The sequence below is a fragment of the Capra hircus genome, chromosome 25 (genome assembly GCF_001704415.2).
Source record: "Capra hircus breed San Clemente chromosome 25, ASM170441v1, whole genome shotgun sequence".
In the NCBI taxonomy this organism is placed as follows: Eukaryota; Metazoa; Chordata; class Mammalia; order Artiodactyla; family Bovidae; genus Capra; species Capra hircus.
Genome location: NC_030832.1, coordinates 20895289 through 20901527, shown reverse-complemented (window position 1 = coordinate 20901527; position 6239 = coordinate 20895289).

The window sequence follows — 6239 nt, the reverse complement described above, 5'->3', positions numbered from 1 at the left end:
CAAGTGCACTCATTAATTTAAAGAAAGAACTTTTAATTTGGAATAATTTAAGATTTACAGAAAAGTTGCGAAGATAGTACAGAGAATTCCCACAAGCAGTTTCCCCATAATGTAATTCAATGTTATAATAACATTTTACATTTCCATGATTCCTTTGACAAGCTGAGAAATCAACGTTGGTATACTGCTATTAATAAAACTCCAGACTTTATTTATATTTTACTAGGTTTTCCATGAATGTCCCTTTTCTGTTTCAGGATTCAGTCTAGGATCATTCATTCATTCTTTTTGATGCTTAAAACTGACCTAACAAAACTAAATGGGAGCCTAGTGAGGCTGGGCCCAGATCCTCTTGACATGACCATGACCCCAGCTAGTTTTGTTAAACTTCTTTCTGGACCGTCAAGATGTCCCAAGCTCATCTGGATTTGACTTCCTTGACAACATTTAAAAAGTAGTTGATTTAAAGTGAAGGCTTCCCTGGTAGCTCAGCTGGTAAAGAATCCACCTGCAATGCAAGAGACCTGGGTTCGATCCCTGGTGTTGGGAAGATCCCCTGGAGAAGGACGTGGCAACCCACTCCAGTATTCTTGCCTGGATAATCCCATGGACAGAGGAGCTTGGCAGGCTACAGTCCATGGGGTCTCAAAAGGTTGGACACGACTGAGTGACTAAGCACAGCACAGATTTAAAGCGAAAGTCGGGATTTTCAGTTTTCCTTCTGAAGCCAGCAGATCTGGCAACTTGCCTTCCTGCTTGGCAGAAACTGGCCCAAGCTTAGTAGGGCTGCCCCATTTAGACAGGGTGTGTACCCGTGAGCTTGACAGAAGCCCCACCACTCCCCAGGACCGGTTTGTACCATGCCTTTATGTAAGCCGCCCTGCTTCTGCAGCCCTTTGGGTTAAGAACTTAACACAGACTCTGCTGCTGCCTGCTCTTCCTCCTCCCTCCCATCTTTCCTACGTATGAAGTGGCGTCTAGGTGCCAAGCACTGATGTGAAATGCTGGGCTTCTAAAGGCAGACAAGGCAAATACTGAGGTCATTGGCTTGTTTGATCTTAGAGCCAGGCCTTGACCTTCTTCTGCAAAGTACATTTCCCAGGCACCACTGCCACTGGCTGGCTGGTTGGTTTCCAGCTGTGTGTGTGTGTGTGTGTGTGTGTGTGTGTGTGTGTGCACACGCTCAGTTGCTCAGTCTTGTCCAACCCTCTGCAACTCCATGGACTGTAGCCCACCAGGCTCCTCTGTCCGCAAGATTTTCCAGGCAAGAATACTGGAGTGGGTTGCTTTTTCTTTCTCCAGGGGATCTTTCAGACTCAGGGACTGAACTCGTGTCTCTTGTGTTTCCTGCACTGGCAGGTGGAGTCTTTCACTGCACCACCTGGGAAGCCCTCATTTCCAGCTAAACTGAGCCAAAAACTGGCAGGAGATGGCATGGGGGGCTGAAAGGAGGAGCCAGAGCTCCTTCCCAACCTCAGAGAGTGTTTTCCAGCAGAGGCTGCGTCTCTTCCATGGTTTAGCTTTTCGCTGGGCAGCCCCTGCTGTGACTCTAGCTCCTCCTGGATGGCCCCAGAGACGAACACCCCTGCCCTCCGTGTATCCCAGCAGTGACAGCAGCTTCCTGCCATTGCTCAGCCCAAGGTGGTTTCACCATCTCCTCTTCTCAGCTCTTAACTCATTTGTGGAATCAATTCCTTGATGAAGTTCGCCCTGTGTGAAATACCTGGACTGGTTTCGATTTTTCTCATAAAACGTACCTGGCCCCTGACCTCAGGGAACACGTACTGGTTCTTTATCTGCGTTTACTTGCTTTGTGACTCTTGGCAAATTACTCAATCTCTCTTAACTTTGTTCTGTCTTCCCGTCAGGAAAATAGGACGAAAATGGTATTTCCCTCATATTCCTGCTGTGAGGATGAAATGCAATAAAGCATATAAGGTGGTTAGCTCATTTCCTGGAACCTAACAGTCAGTGTTCAAAAATGTGACCTATTATTCTAGACCACGGTCTACAGACTGTACCCGACACTCCCCTCTCCCCTCCACTGACCAGGAGACACCAAGTGACTTCTTCGTCTATGACTCCATAGACAACGCAGCTTGTGTTCACTGAGCACCTACTATTTCCAAGGTCTTAACTTATTTACTCTTGATAAATGTATCTAAGCCATAGATCTTGCTCTTCTCCCCATTTTTCCGATGAGGCTGAGTAACTTGCTCAAGGTCTCATGGCAGAGGAGGCGTGATGTGAACCTATGTGGACTGCCTCTGGAGCCCGTGCCCTTTAACCTACACCGTGAACCCTCAATATGCTGCCCTCCATTGTTGCGGCAGGTAAGAAAGGGTCTCTTCCCTCAAACAGTGCACAGTCTAGCTGGAGAGACAGGTTTGTTCATTATTAAGCACAACGCAGTGCTGCACATGCCAATCATTCTTTGCGTGCCTGTGCATTCAATCATTCATTCATTCAGCAAACTCTGGGTATCCATTATGGACCAATCTGTGCGAAAGGCTGGTGAGGACGTTCAAGGTGGCTTGGGGACCCAGACTTACCTTCTGTAGCCATGGAGTGCAGAGTGGTAACGTGGGAGGCTTCTGCCATTTCCTCTTTTCATTCCTCCAAAGTACTGCCCTTTATTTTTCTTTCTTTAAAAATTATTTTTTTAATTGGTGGGAAATTGCTTTATGATTTTGTGTTGTACACCAACTCAAATCAGTCATAATTACATATCCCTTCCTTCTCTCCCTTTCCTCCCTCACCCCCCACCATCACACCTTACTAGGTCATCATGGAACGCCAGGCAGCACAGCACTTTAGAATCAGACATAATTAAGCTTTCCTCCTGCTTCTTGCTTTACTTGCTGTGTGACCTCAAACAGATGACTTAACCTCTCTGGGCTGGTTTATATACATAAAACTGGGGCTAATAAATAATAATAGTGATACCTGCCTCACGCGCTTAATGTTAAGGCAGGAAGATACAATACATGCAAAGGTCTCTTAGTTGAGTGCTGGGCACACAAAGACGGCTCAGTTATCTGTGGTTACTATTACTTGTTGATGACGATTGTTAATTGCCTGTAGCCAACAATAGACGGCTGTTGCTCTAAATATTACACCCCTTAGCTTGGCAAAGTTCTGCTGGTCTAACAACCCAGATGCGTTCTTTCTGGCTTTCCAACTGACAAGTCTCAGCAGGATGAGAACAATGCTAGTAGGCAAGACAGATACTTAGTGAAGACTGAAAGTCAGCTGTTGTTTTCCAGGTGCTGCGTAGAAGCAGTGAAGAAGCGAGCCGGAAGCTTTGTAGCCTTCCTCCTCCCTGCCAGAGAGCCCAGCCCTGCCTGGCTCCAGATCAGTCATGCCTAGATGGGTTTAAAGAGCTATAACCCGTAGAAGGTATGAATTTCCCTCCACAAACTTGTATGTGTAATACATAAAATTGTTTACTTTTCTGTAACAATGTCATTCCTATTTCTGACTTCTTCTAGGAAACAGAAACTTTATCAGTAGGTTCTAAGTCTAAAGGTGAGCTACATGCTGAAGACGCTCAAATTATCTCCAGCATCTTCCCTGAAATCCAAGCACACATCTGTCTATTGACAATCTCACGTCAATAGGCATCTTTAAATGAATAATCATTCAAAACTGAACACTGACATTTTCTTCCCAGCCCTGTTGCTCCTACAGTCTTCTCCATCTCAGTGAGGGCAACCCCATTCTTGAAGTTTTCAGATAGAAGACATCGGAGTCATTTAAAAAAACACTTTAAAAAAAAAATTGGGGTGAAATTCACATGGCATAAAATTAACCATTTAATTAATTTATTATTATTAAAAGATGTTTTTGATGTGGACCATTTTTGAAGTCTTTATTGAACTTGTTACAATATTGCTTCTTTTTAAAATTTGTTTATTTTTTGGCTGTTTGGACTCTTTGTTGATGCACATGGGCTTTCTTTAGCTGCGATGGGAGGGGGATACTCTTCCTTGTGGTGCACAGGCTTCTCACCGTGAAGCCCTCTCACGCCTCACGGGCTATAGGGTGTATGCGTTCAGTAGGTTGCAGTTTGTGGGCTCAGTAGTTGCGGTGCACAGGTTTAGTTGCCCCTCAGTGTATGAAATCTTCCTGGACCACGAATCAAACCTGTCTTCCCTGCAATGGCAGGCAGATTTTTATCCACTGTACCACCAGGAAAATCTTCCTCTTCTTTTTTTTTTTTTAATGTTTTGGGTTTTTGGCCAAGGTCAGTTCCCTGACCAGGGATTGAACCCAGCACACCCAGGATCAGAAAATGAAGATGTTTTTGGACTGGTACTGTACTGCCAGGGAAAACCCAAAATTGACCATTTTAGAGTGAACAATTTCATGGCATTAAGTTCATTCGCAGTGTCAAGGAACCACTGAAATGAAGTGAAGTGAAAGTCGCTCAGTCATGTCCAACTCTTTGCCACCACATGGACTATACCCTGCAGGCAGATTCTATACCAGCTGAACCACAGGGGAAGCCCACCTCTATCTAATTCCAAATATCTTTTATCACCCTGTGAGAAAACCCATACCCATTAAGCAGTCATTTCCCTTTCTCCATCTTCCTCTAATCCCTGGCAATTACTAATCTACTTTCCGTCTCTATGGATTTACCTATTCTGAGTATTTTGTATAAATAAAATCATATAATATGTGGCCTCTCCTGTCTGACTTCTTTCACTAACAAAATGCTTTTGAGGTTCAGGCTTCCCTGATGGCTCAGACGGTAAAGAATTTGCCTGAAATGTGGGAGAGACCTGAGTTCGATCCCTGGGTTGGGAAGATCCCCTGGAGAAGGGAATGGCAACCCACTCCAGTATTCTTGCCTGGAGAATCCCATGGACAGAGGAGCCTGGGTGGGCTATACTGTCCATGGGGCTGCAAAGAGTTGGATGTGACTGAGCGACTAACACTTTCTCTTTCATGTTGCAGCATGTGTCAGCACTTCATTCCGTTTCATAGCTGAAGAACACTCTGGAGACAGTCTTGATTACTCTGTCTTTACACTCCACAATCAGCCAGCTAAACAAGCCAGTTGGCTACCTTCAAAATATTTCTTTTCTCTCTCTTGTTTTTGACCCCACCACTCGGCTTGGCTTGCAGCATCTTAGTTCCCCAATGAGGGACTGAACACATGCCCCTGCAATGGAAGAGTGGAGTTCTAACCGCTGGACTGCCAAGGAATTCCTCAAAATATTTCTAGAATGGATTCACTGCTTGTCATCTCTATTGCACCTCCTTGTCCCATCCAGACCATCGCCTCTCATCTAGATTATCACATTTTCTTGTTTCTGTTCTTCTTATCCCCAGACCCCAACCTTTCTGTCCAGTTTTCCGCTCCACCCAGAATCCAGAGTAATTCAGTTAAAGCTTAAGGCACATCATGTCCCTCCTGTGATCAAAACCCTCCAGCGCCCCTGCCCTCATCTCATTCATGATCAAAGTTGACATCTCCCAGCCTCTGATCACATCTCTGAGTTCAACTCTGCCATCATCAGTGTTGCCGTCCCACTCGGGCCAGCATCCTGGCTCTCAACACACGTGACCATGTCTCTCCTACCTCGGGCCCTTTGTACTCAGGCCCTTTCTAGAATATGCGACTGATGGCTTTGGGCCCCTGATTTCCTTTATCTTTCTGCACGTTTCACCCTGTGGACCACTCACACCTTCATGAAATGGTTTCTGTTCTTGCATTTCTTGATGCCATGTGCTCTTTTTTTTTTTTTTCTGTCCCTGCGTACCTGGCCGTTTCCTCTCAGATGCCTGTGTGAGCTCCATTTCCTCTGTGCATCCCTTACACGTTGGCATTTCGCAAGTTTTCATGAAAGTCCTCTTCTCTCCTTTCTCCTCTCCCTGCAGTGAGCTCACCGACTCTCATGAATACATCAGCCTAAGTCCTTTCCTTAATCTTCAGACTCACGCGCAATTGCCTTCAGGGCATCTCTCTATAAACACCCTGGAGGCACTGCAAACTCACAAGTCCAGGATGAAACAACCCTCCTAACAGCCAGGTTGTTCTTGGCAAATAGAATCCCCCACCACTCAGCTGACCAACATAGAAATGAACTTGATTCATTTTTTTTTCTTTTGCTTATTTGTACATCTAATCCATCACCAATCCATAAACCCCACTTCCTGATATCTAGAACTGTCTACTTCTCTCTACAGCCGCTCCCATAGTTCAGTGTCATCTTTTCTCACACAGCTGG